We start from the raw sequence: 23,740 nt of genomic DNA, 5'->3' as shown, positions 1-23,740 counted from the left end.
GAGGAAGAGAATATTGAACGACAACGTCTTGAGTTCATTATAATAAATTCTAAACGTTTCTGACTTCCTACTACGCTACACTTAAATATGTATATAATTGCAAATTTTTCAACAATATACAACACTACTCTTGTAGTTAGTTATAATAATACTACTAAATATATGTAACATGTCTGCCTAGTATAATGGGCTTGTATGAAAGGATTCAATACAATTTATATGTGAATCTACAAATTATTATTATTATGAACTACATTTTAATGTTTTTTTTTTTTATAATTCAATTTTTCCAATAGGGGAGAAGGGGAATAGTTGCTACACTTTTTGTTTTTGCCTCAATTACTCAAAGTTGGTTCGACTCGAACTCGCCAAAATTTTAACATAAGATTAAATATTATACTAAAAATTCAATTTTACTGAAATTAAATTTGAATGCAACACGTTAAATGTTGCAAATATCCCCGTAGCAAGGGAAGATTGCAACTAGGGATGGGAAGATTAATCGAAATCGGAGAATTGGGTGATTTTTCTGGAATCGGGATCGCCATCAGGAAAATAATATTTAATTTGCGATTCTTATTTATTACTGGTATTAAACTATTTATTTTTGAAATTTTTCTCCAAAAAATTTAATATTTGAATATTTTTTTTATGGAAAAATGCTTATATTATAAATGTAATTTTTCAAATTCTTTTCCAAAAAATTTAATTTTTTGTAAATTGCTGTGGTTTTTTGAGAGTAGTCATGGGTTTTTGAATTTAAAAAATGTTATTTTTTGGTGAATCGTTGGGGATTTTTGAAAAATTGTATATTTGAATTTTTTTCCCCAAAAAAATTAATGTTTCAATTTTTTTTCAGAAAAGTTCCAAAATCTAAGCACCCCCTCCCCTTCCTCAAAAAATATACTAATAGTCAGATGAGTGATCCAAATTATAGATAAGATAAACTCACTTTCAAACACCTCTTCAGGGCCTTGCACGGGATAACAAAATCAAGCTTGATTCTACGAGTGAGTTTTGAACTTTGATAAAATTATATCGACTGATAGCAAAAAAGTCAATAATTTAATTCATTGATTAAATACAACAACATCCATGAAAATTACTTTTACCCCTCAAAATCAGTAACTGAATTCAATATCTCAAAGAAAAGTTGACAAATAATATGGATTTTATCTTTCACAATAATATTATTTTATACAATTAGGGAAAGTACCCTGCATTTCTAGGAGTTTTTTGCCTCTACGAACAAAAAATCTTTGCTTTAAATGTATAAATGATAACTCCCTAACAAATCATCAGTGTTGCTCTCCTTTTTTCAGGAGCACACTCAGACGTAGTTACTCAATACTTAATTCTTCTCTACTCAAGAGTTTTTAAGAATAATAATAATAGCGGGGTCATATTTTTTTTAATATGAATTGATTTACCAAGGGCTATTTTAGCTCGTTGCAAAACCTAATCTAAAGACACATTCATTTTCTTATATTTATAAAGTACTTCTCATTTTTTTCTTAATAATATTAATATATATAAATTAGGGTAATAGGTAACTTCGTATAAAAAACATATTCGTATTAGGACAATTCGTATAAAAACAATTTGGTATAAATTTATGAGAAAACGGGACTTTTGTCATTGTCATTTTATACCCCGAATGTTGGGGTGTTTTTGGGTACTGGCGATACTTAGTAACTACTAAGAGCCCTTACAGCCCCCAATTGTACCTGAATGTTGGGGCTATTTTCGGGTACCGCTAGACCCCAAAACGGGATTCAACCCACCACCGATACTTGAAGAATTATTAAGAGCCCCCACCATCTCCCAAAAACACCCCAAATGTTGGGGTGTTTTTGGGTACCGCCGGATCCCAAAACGGTACACAACCCGCTGCCAATACTTGAAGAAACTATTAAGAGCCCCCTACCATTCCCCAATTGTTCCTGAAATGTTAGGGATGTTTTAAAGTAGCACTGGATCCCAAAACGGGATGCAACCCACTGCCGATACTTGAAGGAACTACTAAGAGTACACACTCCCCCAATTGTACCCCGAATGTTAGGGGTGTTTTTGGGTACCACCCAGTTCCCAAAATGGGATGGAACTCACAGTTAATACTTGAGGGGACTTCTAATAGCGCTTCACAACCCCCTAATTGTATTCTGATTGTTGGGGTGTTTTCAGTTAACCCTGGGTCCAAAACGGGATACAACCCACTGCCAATACTTGAAGAAACTACTAAGAACCCTTCACAGCCCCCTCCTCCCAATTTTACCCCGAACATATAGTAGACTATAATTTTAAGTCAATAAAACCGGAAAACCCCACTAAACATTCGGGGTATAATTGGGGGGTGGTGTTTGCGAGGGGTTCTTAATTATTTTTTCAAGTTTTGGCGGTAAGTTGCATCCCGTTTCTTAACCCAGCGGCGCCCAAAAACACCCCCAACATTCTGGGTACAATTGGGGGCTTTAAGAGGCTCTTAGTAGTTACTTAAGTATCGCCGGAACTCGAAAATACCCCCAACATTCGCAGTATGTACTGACAATACTTAAAGTCTATGCCCCGTTGCCTCATAAATTTATAGGAAATGGTTTTATACAAAATTGTTTTTATATGAAAATGTGTTATACGAAGTCCCCTTACACCATATTGACCTATACAAATAATCTTCTTTTTTTGTAATGTGCACGTTCGATGCTATTGTCATTTCTTTAATTAAATATCTACACTCAAAAGTGACATACTTTCAAAATAAATACATTCTTAGCTTTATTAATATAGACTAGCGGTAGTACCCGGTTTTGCCCAGAGTAATTAGGTGTCACCAAATATACATATTTCACTTTAATAATATACATACATGAATACTCCACAAAAAATCCTCAGTGTTAATCTCGACTCTTCATTAGCACATTCACACGTAGCTATCAAGAAAGGCTACATGTAGCCTTTCTTGGTAGCTACTTAAAATTGATATCAAAGTTAGAAAAGGAAAAACCGGTTGTTGCGTGTGCTCTTTCTTCCTTTTTTTAAATTATTGACTCGGTAACTTCTCCCTCTGAAGTATGAACTATTGCCTATCCTTGCAGTAAATTGTTTTAAAAATGTATACAAGATTACACGTATATGAATATTTTCCCTGCACAGATGCTATTTGAAATTTTGAAAGTTATCCTCTTTATATCAATAGTTTATTTTCTCCCACCAAAATCTTTTTACAAAAAGTCTTAATTCAAGTGTTTTATATGTATCACTCACGCCTTCTCATCGCGCTCTTTTTTAATTACAAACTGCTCAACTCTAATTAGGATATACATCAGAGAGCAATTACAAGAACAAACAGAAACAGGTCTCCTTGTATAAATGCACACGCTGCAAATTGAATTAGTAATACTGCCTTGTTATTTCTTATAACAAAATATGTTTATGACATATATAGGAGAGCACTGTCAGGGGCGTCCACAGGGAACAAATAAATGTATATATTTTTTTTAGGGGGCGGTGGTTTTTAGAATTTTTGAGAAAAAAAAATCGAACATTAAAATTTTTTGTAAAAAAATTTCAAAAACCCATTGCTATTCACAAAAAACTACAAAATCCATAGCTACTTACAAAAAAGAATGTTTTATAGAAAACTAATTTCAAATATTAAATTTTTTTTGGAAAAAGAATACTCGACTTTTGAAAAGATATATACCACTATATATAGAGTGATCTCTGCTTTATATCATAAACAATAATCATAAACTCTGTCAATCTTTTCCATACAGACACCAAACCTTGTTATATTAATATAGATTGTGATGCAAATTTTATGAATGTAGCTTTTTTGATATTGGAGAAGGGTAAAAATGTTTCGGGTCTACCCTACTTAAAATATGCATAAATATAAAAAAATATACTCAGAGTTGCCTCGTTCAAAATCTCACGCATGACAAAAATTATCTTTTCTTCAGACTCCCTATTCATGTTTTACTTTTTGTATCCCCATTATGTATGAATTAGCTATTTTAAGTAGGAACTTTGAGTATATATACATTCATTTAAATATATGTATCTTTTTTTTATATATAGGAAGTGATTTTCTTTTGAGGAAAAAATGTTTAAACATCTTAAAGACGGAAGACTGGAAAGATTAAGTAATTAACACATATTTAAAATAAAATAAAATGCTTCTACAAAGGTGGCCAGTTTAGAGAAAAATAATCTAGAACAAAAATCAAAAAAAGGTCCCATTTAGTCTTTTTCATATACACATTACTGTTGAGACTTGGTCCTAGAGCTAATTTTTATTTTGATTCGGTTTATTTCTAGATCGATTTGAGCTGATATTTCGGTTCAAACTGTATTTTTGTGACGTATATCAAATGTTAATCGTTTTGAAATCGTGGATCAATTTTTTTTGTTATAAATATATGGACCGATTTTCTCCACAATTCTGATATATGAGTTGTAAAAATAAAATGTATGCAAAACAATTCACTTCATATGACATTATTGTGTTAATGTTCACAGTTTTGAACATAGCTGACGTCATCAACAATTCAACTATAGAATCGTTATATGGCTAATTTTAAATGATAATGATCCAGCCTAATTTTTTCCGTAGGACTGATCTAGCACGAACTTTTCTTTGAGACCGGTCTATACCAATCTTCATTAAAGGAATGAATTAGTTCGGTCCATATATAATCAGAATGGTATTATATTTTCAGACCAAATTCAACACTAATAGAAGCAAGTGGGCTGAGAAGTCTGTAGGCTAACATAGGAAAACACATTTATTGGCAAAATTGGATTTATTTAGTCAATTTAGTTACCTTCGAGCACGATACAACGATATTAAAGGTGGCCATACAATTTTCCAATGCCATTTTTAAAGTACGATTTCTCTGTAGTATCAATATGGGCTTCAGTTTTGGCGATTACCACTACATTACCTATGGATACCTGGGGAAGCAATTTGTAGCCTCATTCATACAATTTTTCATTTTTTTTCCAGTGATTGGTGACTCCGTGCATTGTTTTGATGCAACATTACTTTTTCCCCTTCAAATGGGTCCGTTTTCTTCAAACGGCTCCAACAACGCTACTTGTTAGTCACTGCTGAGGATATGGCATTTATCGAGGTAGTCAATAAATATTATACTATGTGAATTCCAGAATACTGATACCATAACTTTTTTGAGCCATAACCTTGACAGCCGACTGTTACGTATTCCAAACTTTGGATTAAGTTCATCGCGTGCAGTCCACTCTTTTGATGTTTTTGTAAGTAACCCCCTCTTTAGTACGTCAAGTGCATGGATCGTCTGTGACCAGGACCGTCTACAAGATTATATTTTGGGTGAGGGGCTTAGTTCTTTAAATATTAAAATTTTTGTAAAAAATTTTGTTCACAAAAAATTATTTTTTTGGAAAAAAGTTCAAATATTGAATTTTTTTAAAAAAAAAGTTATTTTCGTAAATTGTTATTTTTTTTGAATTTTTTTTTAAAAAATCGACAGCTATTCACAAAAAATTAATTTATTTTTGTAAAAAAATTTCAAAAATCGAATTTTGATGAAAAAAAAATCGTAAAGGTTAATTTCTAATTATGTTATTATAACTGTGCATTTTAACTACTTGAAGTTCAATTACCGGCGTTGGATGAATCCGAATAGTTTTTGAGTAGAAATGAAGGATAATGATTGATTGGTTGAAGAATATAAATGTATCACAGACTAAATTGTGTTAAAAAAATGGAGCTTGCTTTTGTGTTGCCGGCCACCATTGGAACATGATGCACTTTACGTCATGATGATATTTATGAGATGGATGTAATTATTTTATGGGACAAATGATAAGCTCGCCGTTTAGTAATTTAATAATGTAACATTGTTATGGATATATGTACAGTGTACATGAATGATATAATAAGTCACACCGGAATCATATTACACTTCCATGATTTTGTGCTTATTATTTCAAATACCGTACATATTTGTAGATTATTCCAACTCTACTCCTACATAAGCATGTAAATAGGCTTTGATGTCCCAAAAGACATAACTCAAATCCGTTCTGATCCCATAATCATTCCTAAAAATCAAATGTTGAGAATCAGCTTCCATGAATAGACAATCCATCCAATTCCAACTCTTAAATGAGCCTTGATAATATCTATTAGTGTTGGAGGGTACATTCTATAAGTTTTTTCTGCACGTCATACTTTATTTTTCTATCTCGAAATTGAAGACACAGACAGCAGAAATTTTAAATTTAATTTTCACAACCTTTTAATGCTAAGGAAATAACTTTGTTAAGTGAAGCAAAGAATATATATTTGCCGTTGGTGTAGGAGGAGAGAGGCCTGGACTTTTTCCAGATATTTGGACAATTAGGATTTTGGAGGATCATGAAAGTAGATGGAAGGTATCATTATGTGGAGTAGTTGTGATTTTCTCTCTTATGAATTATCGGGTGAGTAGAAGGCCTCCGTCCACAGATCGACTCATAGCACCTCTCATCCGACTCCAATAATATATTTTTCTAGTCGTTTCTCCAATTTCTTTATTGTCAAAAGGTTGTGATTAATGAATTTCAACTTTCTGCTGTCGCTGTTTCCGGTTTCGAGATAGAAAGAGATAGTATGACGTTCTGACAAACTTATACAGTGTACCCATGATGAATTCCAGTAAAAAATCGACTTCAATAAACTCCATAATTTTGTATGAATTACTCGAATTCAACGTAACATTTTTTTTGAGGGAAATTCGGCTTTACTTGAAGAACTTGTCATTAACTTCAATGACGTCATTATCAATCCATTTTCACTGATTTTTGTAAGAATAAGAAATATTTTAATTAGGCCTGAATTAAGTATAATGGCTAACTATTAAAGCACATAAAATATTCTTACAGTTTCACAAAACTAATTCAATTTGTAATCTTTGGTACTTTAATATGGTATTAGTGAAGAGGATGTTTTCCAGAGGGCGCTCAGGACGATTTTCAAAACTCCATATCATGGATCGATATGAAGTCCCATTTTAAGGACAACTACAACTCTATCACAAAGTTACCTTTCTAACACAAAAATATACAGAGTGCTTTGGGTCTAGCTGACTATTTTTCAGCTTCTTTTCTCCTAATCAGTGTTCTGAACATTGATTTGTTGAATTAGAATTAGGGTTTTTTAACTGTTGAATCATTCTCAACAGTTATGAAAGAATTATTCTGTAGTTGAATTGGCTAACTACCAACCTATTTTTGGCCTTAAGTTTCTGTTTCTTTTCAAAAGGAAGGGTTGCGTGATACAATAAAGGTAACTACGTCCTAATACACTATGATTTAATCATGGATTAGAAAAAGTATATATGTTTTCTTCTAAAATATAAAATAATATACCTACTTGAATAGTCGAATAGTAACAATTTTAAACATTCGATTCAGATTTTTTGAGCATCACAAATGGCTTTACATTCATTTTTTTCCCTACTCTTTCATACAAGACAGGTTATAAATATTGTTTACCAAAAAAGCAACTGCCCTACTGTTTGAAAAGTACTGCTTTACACATGTGGGGAGTTATAAGCAGGAAATAATGGGTGTCGATTTAAATTTGTTAAACAACAAAAAAACAAAAACAGAATCCAATGGTTACAAACGATAATATAACTGGGATCACAAGTCAAAACTAACTTAATTTTGATGAATTTGGCACACCTGTTCGTTTAGGCAGTATATACACAGTATTGACTTGCCTGACATAAACAATTGCCTGTCTCGGGTGGTTGGACAACTGCTAATTTAAAACCCCGTATCACTGAAAAGGACAGTAAAAAACTAAAGACTCTACTTTCTAATTAAAATAAAAGTTGACGTAATAAAAATGAGAAACTCGAACTCCTTACTCGAATTTGACTTGAGGCAGAATTAAAAAAATCAATTTCGACCAAACTCGAACTTTGTGTCGGCAATCCAACACTAATATGTACCTACTTAATATAATATATAACTTATAAGTTAAAATAATATTTTATGAAGCGTATAAGATTATAATTGTACTCTATATATAAAGTCATTCAATGGGTTTGATACAATAATAGGAAGAACCACATGAATTATAGTTGCAAATTTTTCATGGATCACTAAAAACATTTTGGATATGTATGTAGACACGTGGGAGTAAGCTGTAATGCCAATTGGATATGGCAAATCATTCGTACATAATGTTAAGTCCATATGCGTGTCTTTTCAAGATTGAGTTAATATCTAGGTATATACGATATAGGTATCAGGGCTTCAGAGTCGGAGTCAGTACCTTTTTTGGTGGACTCGGTATCAGGAGTCCGACAATTTGTACCAACTTTTACTCCGGATACAATATTTTCATTTGAATTAGTCTTTTAAACTCTTTTTTGACACTTTTAGCTCCACCTACAGCCCCGATTAATAAAAGAGAGCTCAAACAAAAATCTTTTCGTAATATTAATTTTGTTGAAATTCTATTGTTATTTAATAAATTATATCTTGTTGAAGTTTAAAATTCAGAGTGTTCAGATTTTAATGGACCACTCGGTATGTAACACATGGCCTGAAAATTACCTGACTTGACACATTGATGGAGCTATTTTTTTTTTTTTTTTAAATACTTCATTTTTCAACCTTCAAACGAAAACTGTCAAAATTTTATGACAATCTATTCTTGAGTTTGTGAGTTATTGTGCTAAGTAATACACTCACTACTTTTGTTATTTACATAACAATGGATAAAAAAAATAGATGTTATGTTTTAATTTTGCACTGCTTCTTGATGAGGAAAAATACCTTTTAAGCTTATCAATGGCTAGAAAAGTGAATAAAGGAAATAATAATATATATATTTTTTTAAAAGCCAATTTTGAACAAATAGAACTTGTTTTCTTTCTTAAGCCTGGAACTTTACAGCCCATGTTTTAGATAGTAGATATATTTGTAAGCAATTTATAGGACGACATTTGGAAAAACAATATCCTCCAAAAATTAATAACTAATTCAGAAAGTAATCAATCCTTATTTGCTGCTGCCACTACTGAGCAAATGGAGGTGGAAGACTTACTAAAGAATAATAGTTTCCGTAACAAAGCAAGTACAAGTGCTAAAAAAAACTCTCTCTGTATTCAAGAGACACTTTGTTACAGATAAGAGGCATCAGTATCTGCAAAAATATACAACAAAAAAACTTTGATAAGAAAGATTGTACGACTAATCAAAAAAGATATCAAAATGGATTGATACATTGTAAATAAATTGTACATATATACATACAAATAAGCCTAATATTATTATTAAGTAATATATTTTCTATTAATGTTTCGTATAAAGGGGGCCTCAGCTAAAAATTATTATTGTTGAGGGGTCTTGCCATAGTAAAGTTTAGAAACCCTTGCTTAAGAAATATGATAGTTATCCTTTTTAGGGCCCCGACATGCTTACTAGCGGACCAGGATCCATAATCTACCCATTTGGTGCCTAAAACCACTTATCCAGATCCATAAGAAGACCTTAGCTATTTTGAACTCAGATACAACTGTATCACCCTGGCAACATAAAACAAAATCATTGGAAAACGTTGAAATTCCACACAAGAAACTCATAAAATTGACTTGTTGAATAAAGCTAATTTATTTTTCATAATATATGTAGATTGTATTTTCTTTATATATTCTATACAGGAACAAAAGCACAAGAACTGAGACCGATAAGCCATATATTGCGGTCTCGGTTCGACTTTGTACGTGTTCCTGTTCTACCGGTTCAATAACTGGAAGCGCTTGAACCGCTAGACCTATAAGGGCACAACCTTGACCATATGTCTCACTCTCGCCTTCTCCTTGTGCTATTTTTTTATATTACAAACTACTCAACTCTACAGTTATGGTAAATACAAATAGTATATACAAGTTACAGCTTGTACACCGCATATTAATAAATAACTATACAATTCACATGGTTTGGTTAATAATATAAATATGAATTACTTCTTCTGCTTGAAAGAACAAAAGAATGTGTGTGTTTTTTCTTCTTAGCTTAGCTCAAGTAATACGTAATTATGATATTATTAACACTGCTGATGTACATAGAATCACACTGTATATATTCAATTTAATTTTGTAGGCATCAGCTAAGAATTAAATTACGTACATACTTCATATTATATAATTTATAATGCATGGGAATTTACAAAAAAAAGTAGAGAAAAATATATGTATTTACGTATTGAGTCTTCCTAAGAAAAAATGTAGGGATGTACTTATGATTGGTTTCGGTCTGAAAATCTTAGACCGGTCTGAGATTGTAAAAAAAATCGTCTAGATTGGTGTCAAAGAATAATTCGACATTATAAACTCCACCGTCGCTTCCCGGAACACCAAGGAATCGGCTGAGATGTATTTTGGGATATTACAAGAGGTCTTTAATCACAAGGAAAGGGCGGTAGATAAATTTAACCTACCTCCAGATCCAGTTGTTCATCTATACAATCCGTAGGGTGGGATGTATTATAGAATATTATAAGGGTCATTGATGCATAGAAACGCAACGAAGGTGGAGTTTAAACAGCACTTAAACCTGTACAACCTGAGGGCATTTTTGGAAATTAGAAGAGGTCCATGATGTTCAGGGAAGCAAGTTTTTTAGCATTCATTAGTTTAATTGCCTGAATACAATATAAATGCAATGAAATTGCACACGATAATATCGTCTTACAATGAAATTAAGAACAATTATATTGCTTACAATGAAATTGCTTCACGATGATATTGCCGGCCGGATATATTCTTGGATATTACAAGGGGCCCTTGATGCTCAAAGAAGTGGTGACGGATAAATTTAACCTACCTCAAATCCCATTAGTTCAACTGCACAATCTTTTGGCTTGGGTGTATTATAATATTTAAAAAGGGGTCCTTCATGCCTAGAAACGCAGCGGAGGTTGAGTTTAAACTTTCTTGGGGTCGAATACTTCACCTGTACATTGTACGACCTTAGCACAATTTTGAATATTAGAAGGGATCCAAGATACTCAGAAAAGCGGCAGCAACGAAATTTTTTAACATTCCACAATTAGATAGAGTAAATATTATATAATTGCAATGAAATTGCACACGATAATATTGCCTTGCAATGCAATTACGTACAGTGATATTGTTTACAATGATGTAGCTTCACGATGATTTACCCATAACAATTTTGTCTGACAATGATAATGTACACCAAGTTTTTACCAGGCAACGATATTACTCCAACAATTTTGTCCACAACCTTTTTACAACAATCACTTTACCAGACATACATCATATTTGCACAAATCCTTAATAAAGGAGAAAATTAGTCAATAATTTGAGACCTAAGAAAGTCGGTCCGCGTTTTGAAAACGATTACATTTGTGTCTACCATCTGACATCTGAACCTGGACCGAAATATCCGTACAAATCAGTCATAATTAAATAACTTAAGACCGAAACTGAAAAAAAAGTTCGGTCTTGAACCGAGTCTCAACCCTAGTATGTACCTACACAATATGAGAACGAATTAAATAAATGCTTTTATTATGTAAGTATGTAAATCTTGTTTTATTAGTTTTGAACGTCCTGTATATTAGAATATATGTACATATTAAAAAGGGTGTAAATTCTTAGAGATGACTTCCCTTACAAAGAAATCCAGGGTTGATATGAAGAAGTCATTCCTCGTAATCGAGGGTTCTAAATAGAACTGATGTTAAACAATCCTCCGCAAAAGGAAAAAATAGATTATCAAAAAAATTTCAAGTTTTGTCTAACGATAATTAATGAAACAAAAGTAGAGTTCTTTCATGGGCCGCTCACAGAGAGTTGAGACTAGGGACGAGGCTGCGGAGTTGGAGTGAGCGTCCTGGAATTGGAATCGGAGTTATATACTTTTTTGGTGGAGTCGGACTCCGAGTCAGGAGTCGGAAAATTTGTACTGACTCCCACTCCGGCTACAAACATTATTAAATTCATGTAAATGAAACTTATTTATAATGTAAGCCTTACATTGAGTGTTTGTACAGTTCTTTTTCTGAAGTGTTATAAATTATAGGTGTTAATTACTTTTAATTTATGAAACTTTAAGCTAATTTCTAAGTTTACTTACTTAAAAATGTGTTCTATAGTCAGTACAATCACAATTCCCAAACACTCTAAAGTTTAAATTATTATGTTGTGTAGAGCCTAGTTCTTTACGTCGTAATATTGATAATAGTCAATGTCATCACGGTAACATTGTAAAATTACAGTAAGTGGTTGTGTGTATTGCCGTTCCTTGGTTATGAGTGCATAAATTATCTTAGAAACGAATTATATAATTCATTTATTGTTCTTCATATCAAATGATGATTTTTTTTGCATAAAATACTTTTTTTTTTTTTTTACAAATGATTTTTTTAGAAGAAATATAAAATTCCTACATCCAATCGAACAAAATTAGTAAGACCAGTAAAATAAGAATAATCTTTGTTTGATTAACATCTCTAGTATTTAATGCTGTCGAAGAAACGTGGATACCTCATGTACGTTAATTGTGGTGTTGTTTTTAATATCCTGGTATTTCATATTATTTGAATCTCTGGACATATGGTACTACTGAATTAAGATCCTTGTTAACATCAGTTCTCTGTTATATGATTTTAGAGGGAAATAATCCAGGAAAAATACTGTAAAATTTACTCAAACATATATAAAGTATTATTTTATTATGAATTTAAAGCAAAAATTGTCCCAACACGCAAGAATAGTTATTTTTCTCTAACTTTTCCTATCCATAGCATTGGTGGATCACTGAGGGAAGTTTACTTCGTTGTTTGTTAACTAGACTAAATTATTTTGCAACATCTTTCTGCAATGTATGTTTTGTTAGTTTAACTACATATGTCCTAATATTGCACATTGATGCAAGGTGGTCTCTATAGGTCACAGTAGGGAGCCAGAAGGTCAAACCCTATGACAGGAAAAGGGATTTATATTGCATTTCTGAATGGGCATAAATAACATAACATTTTAACTTTTGACCTTGAAAAGAAGGCATATGAATTCATTATGAGATTGGAAATCCTCCCTATTTTATGAGCTCCGTATAGTTTATAATCTTTTTTGTGGTCAACAAACATCAGCCGAGACCAAAATGACTCTAGAGAACAAAATCATTAGTTTATGGTTACTCTTCAACTCCTCTGTTCCTGACTGAGGAGGACTCATTCCCAGGGATGCATAAAACATCATAAATGTCGCCAGTATTTAAAATAAAAGAAACCTAAAACTAACGTAGTAATCCTAACAATTTGAAAAGTATTTGGGAGGATAGCAGCTGAGATGTCAAAACGTTTTATTGGATCAGCTGCGATGAGAGGAACAGAGGCGTCCGCAGGTGGTGGGCTAGAGGAGATGTTGCCCCCCACCAAATTAAGGAGCTTTTGCTTCTTACAAGAAAATATAATATTTAAATTTAAATTATTTTTCATGTTTTTTTTTCCAAAAAATCTATTTTCAAAATTATTTCCGAAAAATCTATTTTCAAATTTATTTCCAAAAACTCTATTTTCAAATTTATTTCCAAAAAATTTAATTTTCTGTGAATAGCTATGGATTTTTGAAATTTTTCTCCCAATATTTTGTATTTGATTTTTTTTGAATAGCAGAAAATTTTTTTCCTATAATTGAAATCAAAAATCTATCGATTTTTGATTTTTTTTTCCTAAAAATTTCATTTTTTGTGAATAACTGTTTTTTTCTGAAAAAATTTAATATTTAAAACTTAATTTTTGAGTTTGATTGCCAAAAAATTTTTAGCTTTTGGATGTATTTTTCAACAAAATTCCAAAACCAAGCCCTCCACCTCCCCCCCAAAAAAAAAAATAAATTAATTAAAAAACACAAACCTATATATATATAAAGTCATGTGGACGCCCTGAGGAAGGATATAAACACAAATCCCACTTCAAATAAAGGAAAGATATATAGGCTGGAATAGCAAACCCTCATCGTTACTCTCCGTCTTTCATGAGCACCACGTACTCATTCATAAGGAGAAAAAAAAATCATATTTTCTTTAATTAGTTTTTGAGGGCTAAGATATTTAAAAAAAAGTTATACTCGAAAGGTGTAGGAGTTAAAAAAATTGAGAGCCCCTATTCTAACTGATTTTATACTACATAAAATCGCATTCCTCATCAGTTTTTTTTCTAATCGGTCCAATCTTTTTCACCATTCATCAGTCGTACGAACCGATTAGTCCGTCCTTCAGTCCTAGATATATATTAATTTTCTTCACTCCTTGTTAGAAGAAAAAGAAATTTAATAAATGCTCGAACCATATTCAAACTGTAGTATTATTCATTAGAGCCACACACCTCATACTTGTAACTAAAGATATTTCGTCTCTTTGGAAGATATAATTATCAAACTTTAATAACTTAAATGACTTAATTAGTAAATATGTCATTTAAGCTGTTGTAATTACCATAAAAGACTCAGACTACCAAAATTAATCAGTACGGGACTGGTAGGACCGATCCAACACTACACATAAATCTTTCAAGGACTTCTTCTACAAACATATGGAATGAATTTCATTGACAAAGGACGTAATACTTTCATGGGTCTTATATGATAATATTTTCTTAATGTGTAGATCATTTATAAGTTTTCTTTATTCCTATTCTCTACTTTAATAATCAGTGGTAGTTCGTCAGGATAAATGCAAGCTACAATTATTTTTCCTCTTAATTGAGTCTGATTACATAATATATTTTACTCTTGAACTAATTATCGTTGACTTATATATATATATATATATAAAAGGGATCCTTTTGCTGTGCTGCAAATTGCACTCAAAGTAGCTATACAATAATTATAAATTGATGGACTTGATTTAATTGGGATCACATCGGATTCAAATGTGATCAAATGAAGATTCAAAATTAAAGGTTAATATTCCGAAATAACTAGCAACATTACACAGAGTAATTAAGTGTGGGTGAAAAGATAAATTTTTTCTTTAATAATATAGAAGATAACTCCCTAAGAAATCTTTTTTATTATTTTCCGTTTTTCATGAGAACAATCACACGTAACTACTCAATACTTATTACATCAATTCCTATGACGTGTTCTTTCTTCGAGAATGAAAGAAGAAGAATTATTTTTCTTTCAAATCTTATTATAATAAGAGTTTGAGAAACAAAATTGAATATGTTGGGATGACTGATGACTGTACATAAGTCTTTTGAGCCCTCACTAATAAAAACAACAAAGTTAATTTGATCAGTTCTAGTACAATTGACCGAAAATATTTTTACCGAAAGGAAATTTGCTGAACAGAAATTTCACCAAAGGACAATTTTGGACATTTGGCCGAAAAAAATATATTAAATTTATTGATATACACGATTGCATATTTTAATTCCATTTAAAATGATAGTATGATAAATAGGTTTTGTTCATATACTTATGGCATATAGGTAAATTAATGAGTGTTCTTTTGCATAAAAATATGTTTATATTAATTAATAATCATTTTATAAACAGAGCGCAGTAGTATGTGGTTTGAATATAGTTCGAGTCTACTGCCGGCACGTATCTAAGCATTAAGGACCCCTTTTAATATGCTATAATACATCCCAACCCACAGGCTGTGTAGATGAGCTGCTGTGTCCTGAGACGGGTTAAATTCTTCCACCGCCGCTACGTTTATAAGGACCAAGGACCTCTTCTAATATGCTATGATACACTCAGGCCCAAAGGTTGTGCACAATCCATCCTTAAAATTGGATATGTATAATACTTCATTAGTCAAATAAATGATAAGGAATACAAGTATAATACATATCCAATATATTTCTAAGTACATAAATTTCTATTTAACAGCATACATCGCACAAAAAAAGAACAAAGTACTTGCTTAGAAGTAGATCGTGCACAACCTGTGGGCTGGGGTTCAGATATAGCATATTAGAAGAGGTTCTTGGTGCTTAGAAACGGGACGTTGGTAATTAAATTACCTTGGGGTCCAGCACTTCACCTGTATAACCTACGGCCAGAGTGTACTTTTTGATATTATAAGAGTTTGTGAATGCTCAGAGAAGCGACAGCTGAATAATTTAACCTACTTTGGACCCAGGATCTCTATTATACAACCTGTATAGCATATTACAAAAGGGTTATAAATGCTTAAAACGCGGCTGCAGTGGAGCTTAAACTGCTTTGGGTCCAGTGCTTCATTTGTACAACTTGGGGGTATTATATGGTGTATTTCATGGCAAGTTTCTTCGTCGTACAATAATTTATAGTATATAACATAAATTGCAACGAAATTCCATACGATAATATTGTCTTGCAATGAAATTACTCGTGCAATCATATTGCAGGGTACGTAGACAAAATCTGCCACATTTTAAAGACAACATTTCTCCATCAGCTGATGTCTGATCCGTCTGTTTTTGGTGTTAAAATATTTCCCGGGTCATAGGCTTCAGTTATTGCTCATCCCTTGTAGCAATAGCATCATTTTAAGTGCCCAAGAAAAGTCATTATGTTCAATGAGAGAGATCGTAGGTGCGCTGCTATTCAGATTATGCTTTGTGATCACATGAAATTAAGCAATGCTGACATCCATAGCCTTCTGTCAATGCCAGTTAGAAAGATAAGAAGTCTCAGGAAGGAGCTGGAGGAGTCATCGGACCCGATGGACGTTGTTGATAGGAAGAAGAAGGAGGAGAAGAGCACCAGGATTGTCCGGGACGTCCCCAAGGTCATGAAGACAAAGTTTTCGGCCACTGTCATGGTCTTTGGGGTCTTGTCAAGTGAGGGTGATGTCATACCACCCCCACATCTTCGAGATAGGCCGTGGATGTGGCAGCAGGACTCGGCTCCGGACTACGAAACTAAGCGGACGCAAGAATGGCTGAAAAGCAATACTTTTGCGTTCGTATCCTTCTCCTCTTGGCCTCCCTCATCACCGGATTTGAACCCGTTGGACTACTTTGTCTGGTCCTACGTGGAAAACATGACCAACAGCTCCTCTCATAACACCAAGCAGTCTCTCATCACCTGCATCAAGGAGAAATTCAGTGACATAGAAGCAGCGCAGATCCAAAATGCCTGTTCTCGGTTTCATGGCCGCATTGAGCGGGTTTTGGCCGCAGATGGCGGCTACATTGAATAAATAGCTGCTCTATATACTAATAAAGACATTCGTTTTTATTTTATCAATAAATATTATAAAATAAACTTGTAGTTGTTGTTTTTTGAAGCAGCAGATTTTGTCCACGCACCCTGTATACGTACCAGTGATATTGTGTCACGATTATATTACTCACAACATTTTTGTTTCACATTGATAATGTACACGATAATTTTATCAGACAACTATTTTGTCTGCAGCCTTTTTACCACAATCATTATACAATGAACTTCTACCGTGTTGTCTTATATAATGGTCATTAATGAATATCAAATATTTTTTCTGTTAAAGAACATTTAATTATTTACCTAAACATAGGACAAGTATAGCATATGAACGATACCTATTTATCATAATATCATTTTAGATTGATTTAAAATATCCTCTTGTATATATCAATAAATTTAATATCCTTTTTCGGCCAAATGCGCGTTCGGCAAATTGTTTTTCGGCAAAATATCATTTGAAAAATTGTCCTTTAGCAAAAATGTTTCGGCCAAAAGTCCTCTCACGCATTTGAACATACCAGAGCTTGTATTTCATTCGAATCTTAACCCTATAACACAACAACATAGTTATTTTTTAGATCAAAATATGTTTATGATATAGTTCAAGGAGCACTATAAATAGTGCACCCTTTATACACGTTTGATGCTAACGCATATGTCTGCAATATTTCACTCATATTACTACATTATTATCTGGTGACTCGTTTTTTTAATATTCCTTTAATTGGTCAGATGGAGTTGCATTGATTAAGTTTAAGTAAACATTATAGTATTACAATTACTCCATCTAACCTAGGAATCTTTTATGAAGTCCATATACATTTATAATATTTACTGTTCTAAGAAAGACCGGGCGCGAACCTACGCACAATAAGTTCAAGAGAATAATTTCTCCGAAGCGCATTGTCCATTAAGCCACGACTCGTTTTCATATATTCATACAGACAGACAAACCTTGCTTTATTAATAAGATTTCAATCCATCAGAGAAGTTTGAAAAAAGAGCATCATTCACTATTAAGTCTATACATATTGATGAGCTGTATGAAAGACTATATAAATAATAAAAAAGTCCCATTTTTTACATCAACTTATCACATCTGTCCTATAAAAAAGGTGTCTATTACATAAACCAAAAAATTCGTGTTAGTTAGTGAAAGACACGAGAGGGGGGAATACATAAAAAATAATACAGAAGTTCATTTAATCGGTTGTTTATGACCGGACGTTGATGTGAATCACGTAGTTGTAATAATAGTCTATTATGTAGATAAGAATTGATATGTAACTACTCTGACTCAAGGATGCTGACAACTCTTTTAGTCTCTGTGAATCGTATTTGAATCTAAGACACACATAAAATATGTACATATATATAGAGTAGTATTTATAAATGAAAAATAAAATAAAAACTCAGCAAGTCTCATATTATATTTTTTCCTAATTAATCAAATGAAATTCGAATGGAATGCAAATTTGATGCTTTGTGCCTACTAAATAGATATATGTATAGTGTACATATTTATAGTTATTCATGGATGAAAATGAATACGTACATATTTAGTGCAGACATTAGGGTGTTTTTATTTTACTAATGTAAATTGTAAACATTTTGGGTATGATGAAAGCCCCCTAAATTAAGGAATTTTGGCTTTCTACAAGAAAATTTAATATTTGTAAGTAAATAATTTAATTTTTTTTTCTAAAAATTTAATTTTCTATGAATTTTGGGATTTTTTTCTCAAAAAACCAAGCCTTCCTAAAAATATAATCCAGTGGACGGCACTGGTAAATTCTGCCAATTTGAAGAATGTTTGAGAGGAGATAAATTTAGCAATCATCCCCATAGATGAAAATTTATTATGCACCGATATGTAAAAAAAAAATAAAAAGTAACAGAAAATGAACTTGGTAATCCTGACCATTAGAAGAATGTTTTTTGAGAAGAACAGCTTAGCTTTCATGATGTTTCATTAAATTAGCTGCGACCAGTTATGGGATTCTCCACTCCGTATCTAATAATGATATGTGCAACAATTACACCAATATATATCTTGAATTCCAATCCTAGTCCAACAAGGACTTAAACTTATAACTCCTCAGGGTTACTCTCCCACATTCAGGAGCAAATACATTCGTGGTTACACTTTATAGTTTATACGTATAATATGTTCTCTCGTCTAAAATGAAATAATAATAAGAACAATTTAGGAAAATAAAAAGTCATATATTCTGGTAATAACAATAAAAAGCTGTCTTCCATGATATTTTTATTTTCATCCATGGTCATGGCACTTTAATTAACTTTTTGAAAGCTTATTCTAAAATATTCATTAAAAGAAATCCAAAATTTGATAAAACTTATTGTAAATGTAGATTTTTACGTTTCAAACTTAATTTTTTCCATCAGATGACTAGTTGGCGAGATTTAGAGTTCATTTTTTTTAGAATTTCATCATTTATTTTATTATTTTTACACGAAATGTTCTTCTTTAAATGATGTACATATAATTTTAAGAAACAATGTGTTTCTGAAAAGAAAATTATATATGAAAAAAAACAAACAGATATTCCAAACTTGTTTTTATATTAGGTCGTTCTGGGGCCATGACCTTCTATTATCACATTTGACCTAGTGGATCTAATTTTATAAAGTTCAAATTGAATTTATTTGTTAGCTCTTAGTGTCATCTACAAGATACATACCAGTTGGTCCATTGAAATCTGAGCATTACTAATTCAAGAATTAATTAAGGTTGAGTGATTGAAATTAATTCATAAGTCGATACATTGAAGCATCAACAATTAGTTACCACACATAATTAACATGAGCCCTCAAAGCCACTTTCAACTAGCACTAGGACGCCATGACAGAGTACTATATCTGCAATGGGTGCCAGGGCTTCTGCCCCCCCTAGAAGCCATAATTGCCGCCAAGGGTGGTTACATTAATGATTTAAAGAGTTCAGACACACATCTATTTATAGTATTAATTTTGTTCAAATACTATTGTTAATTTTTGTGAATCATATGTTGTTGACGTTTAAAATTCAAAGTGTTCAGATTTTAATGGACCACTCGGTAGATATTAAGATGTTTATTTTGTAGATATTTCGATTTGAAATAGAAATGAAATACGGGTTATTATATCATAACACAATCATTTAGAATACTAACGGGAGTACCTTATGTTGCTCAGAGTTATTAAGCGTTGATTAACTTTGCATTAATAATATAGATGTGCTCTCCGTCTTCCGTTTCTTTTTAATATGACATGTTCAGCAGTTTTTGAATAATTATATATTTATTTTTTTAATCTTATTTTTTAAAACATTTCATTATTATTAAAAGGAACTTTAAGCATTAGCTGCACACACTCGTTGCTGTATTGATATTTCTTAGTTCAAAAATGACTTTATTACAAACATCCATCCATACAGACAAACTTTGCTAAATTGATATTGATAAATATTTATTGCAACATATTGTAAAAAAGGTTAATTTAAAATGTAATAGACCGTATTTTATTGATAATTCAAACCGAAATATCCCAAAAACAAAACTTTATCCTCTATAAACCTATTTATTTGTATATACCCAGGTTAATAGTAATACAAGGTCAGACCTAAAGCTGGGCTGTTTGGTAAAATAAATTAATGTTTTAATGTTAGAAAAGGAAAACAGTTGGTAGAATGTCTTTTTTTTCTTATTTATTCATTCTTTCTCGAATTACTGTTGTGCTAACATCTCCTCAAAGAATCTATCGTTCGCCAAGTACTTTTGAGTTTGTAAAATAAAATGAGTGAAATGCCGAAAAAAAATTCCTCCTCCGCCTGGATTGAAATTAATGGAGGACATGAAATTTGGAGTTACTTACTGGACGACAACAAATTATTTTTCGAAAATGCCGATGTAATTACTCTTACAGCCCCCCATCCAGAGTCAAACGACACTAAATGTCCTCGTCCCACATCAAGAATATGTATGCATACGAAGAACATTTCACTCATGATGCTTTTGACAACTTTAACACCGACCTCTTAAAGATGCTAATTTCCTGTAATATACTTTTTTTTCACCGTGGAGAATCACATTTTCTCAAAGTTTATGAAGAAATATGCCGATAGAACCGTCCCTAGTAGATGGACTCTACATAGATTAATGGAGGCTGTCAGCAAGGATGTAATCTCCAAAATTAAAGGGAAAATTGGAGATAAGGATATTTTCATAGCTGTTGATGAGACTAAAGACATCTGGGAACGATCAATGACAGCTATATTGATGGGTCCTTTGAATGGCCGTTTCTTGGGTCGTCCTTGTCTAATCTTCATGATAGACATAAAAGTTTTTAATGCCGTTAATGTTGCCAATTTTGTCGTTCAGAGTATTCAACTAACTCTTGGTTTGGACTTTGATGAAAATAAGTTAAAATTTTTCATCATGGATGGAACGTCCTACTGTAAAAAAGGGGCCAAAGACCTTAAGAGAAGCATATTATTTGTGTAGCTCATGGACTTCATAACGTGGGTGAACTTGCACGTAAATAATTCCCAAAGACAAACGAGCTCATTTCAGAAATAAAAAAAATATTTTTGAATGCCGGGCTAAGAAAACGGAACTTTACTGCTTCTTACCAAATTCACTTACTTCGAGCACCTATTGTACCACGCTAGGGAACTTATTTGAATGCAGTTGATTATTATTTCAATAACTTCGAAGTAATCAGGAGATATTTAAACAACCTTAATGAAAAAACACCAACGGTCGTTAAAGCTAAGGAGATTATAAAGGATGACTTTATTTATGAAGAATTGTCAATTATTAATCATAATCTCATCCCAATTACTGAGGTCATTACCACGTTAGAAGGAAGACTCCCTTTACTTGTTAGCTTGACTATTTTCGAACATTTACGCGTAGATATCAAGCTACAGCCATTCAAAACAAAATTAAATACATTTTTAGATGAAAATCCATCGTACAACGATTTGCGAGACCTAGCAAATTCTGAGGAGACAATTTACAGAAACACACCTATTGTAAATTGTGACTTAAAGAGGATTTTCAGCATATTGCGAGCGATTCATACAAAAATAAGATCCTGTTTATCAGTAAAAAGTGTCAGGAACAAGCTAATTATAAAATGAAATATTGAAATATTAGATTCGTAAGAGTAAGTATTTATCAAATAACTTTTTTAGGAATAAATTACATTTATTCCTAAATACAGTAACAAGGTCAAGAACAATAGCATAAATGGTGTCAAAGGGGGTCTTAGCTTCAAATGGCGTGCAAATAGTTTGTCTAACATCAGTTTCTTCGTGTAAAGACTTGGGCAATCCTACTGTAGTCCGTCTAGAAGGTGTTCTAAGGATGGTGCATTGTTTAGCCAGCCCCGATATCAGAATTCATTAAAAAACTGGAGAGGCTGGAGACGGAATGTCTAAATTTACTAGTAATCTACTGCTACGGGTGAAGCGATAAAAATAAGTTTTGACTACTCATTGTATGACGTATCATATTAGTGACTTTTATTGATATTTGTTAATAAATCTATAATATTGAAATTTTGAAGTTTTTCATGATTTTCACGAAGTAAATCAAATTTTCCTGAATTTGAAAATTTCAACTACCTTTCATATTCACTCTTCTAGTGTAATATGAAATATAAAAGATTTTCATTTTTATACCAGCATCACGTGATATTCTATCCTCCAAAACCGTAACTTTTCATCAATAGTACCATATGTCTCGCTCTCGGTTTTACATACACTCGCTGGATGCCCAGCCCTAGTTGTACCATAACGCATCTACAACTGATGTTGACTTCTACCACACTTTTTAATATTATGATTGGTTGTGTATGTTTTTAAAATCTTTTTTTCTTGCCAAGCAGTTGGTACAATACATCAAATCAAAAATTCTAGCAAGCCCGACTACATGATGATTGATGGTCTAACCTTGTATTTCTATTAACATAGGTATATACTATTGGTAAATTTAGATATATTTTAAAACCTGTCGTTTTTTTGTTGCTTCTTGTTTATAGGAAAGTTGTAAAATAAATGACTTTCAACCTCTCAAAATTTGCATAATGGAAATAAGTAAATAATAATGGTTGGCCCGGTATATCTTACCTAATGTCCTTTTTTTGGAGATCAAAAGATAGTCACCCTAACATCTAATCTATATATTGTTATTGAATCCAACTATGTAGATACTTATTTAAGCAATGAGATATTGATTAAATAAAAGAAGAGAATTATAAGGATTTATAGAATAATTATAATTATTGCTGACATGAAAATATTAGTCAGTCTATAATGTTAAAAGCTTTTTTCCTCTCACATTACATTGCTGTAAAATGCTAATTAGCAATCTAAAACAAGTTCATTTGACCGTCCTTGACACTTTAAAACCATTCAAATATATTATATGTGTATATAGTTAAAAGGCCCTGGTGCCTGAATAACATTTTTAAAGTATATATATAAACCCTTTTTTTCT

The sequence above is a fragment of the Lepeophtheirus salmonis genome, chromosome 8 (assembly GCF_016086655.4).
Source record: "Lepeophtheirus salmonis chromosome 8, UVic_Lsal_1.4, whole genome shotgun sequence".
Lineage (NCBI taxonomy): Eukaryota > Metazoa > Arthropoda > Copepoda > Siphonostomatoida > Caligidae > Lepeophtheirus > Lepeophtheirus salmonis.
This window is presented reverse-complemented; position numbering follows the sequence as displayed.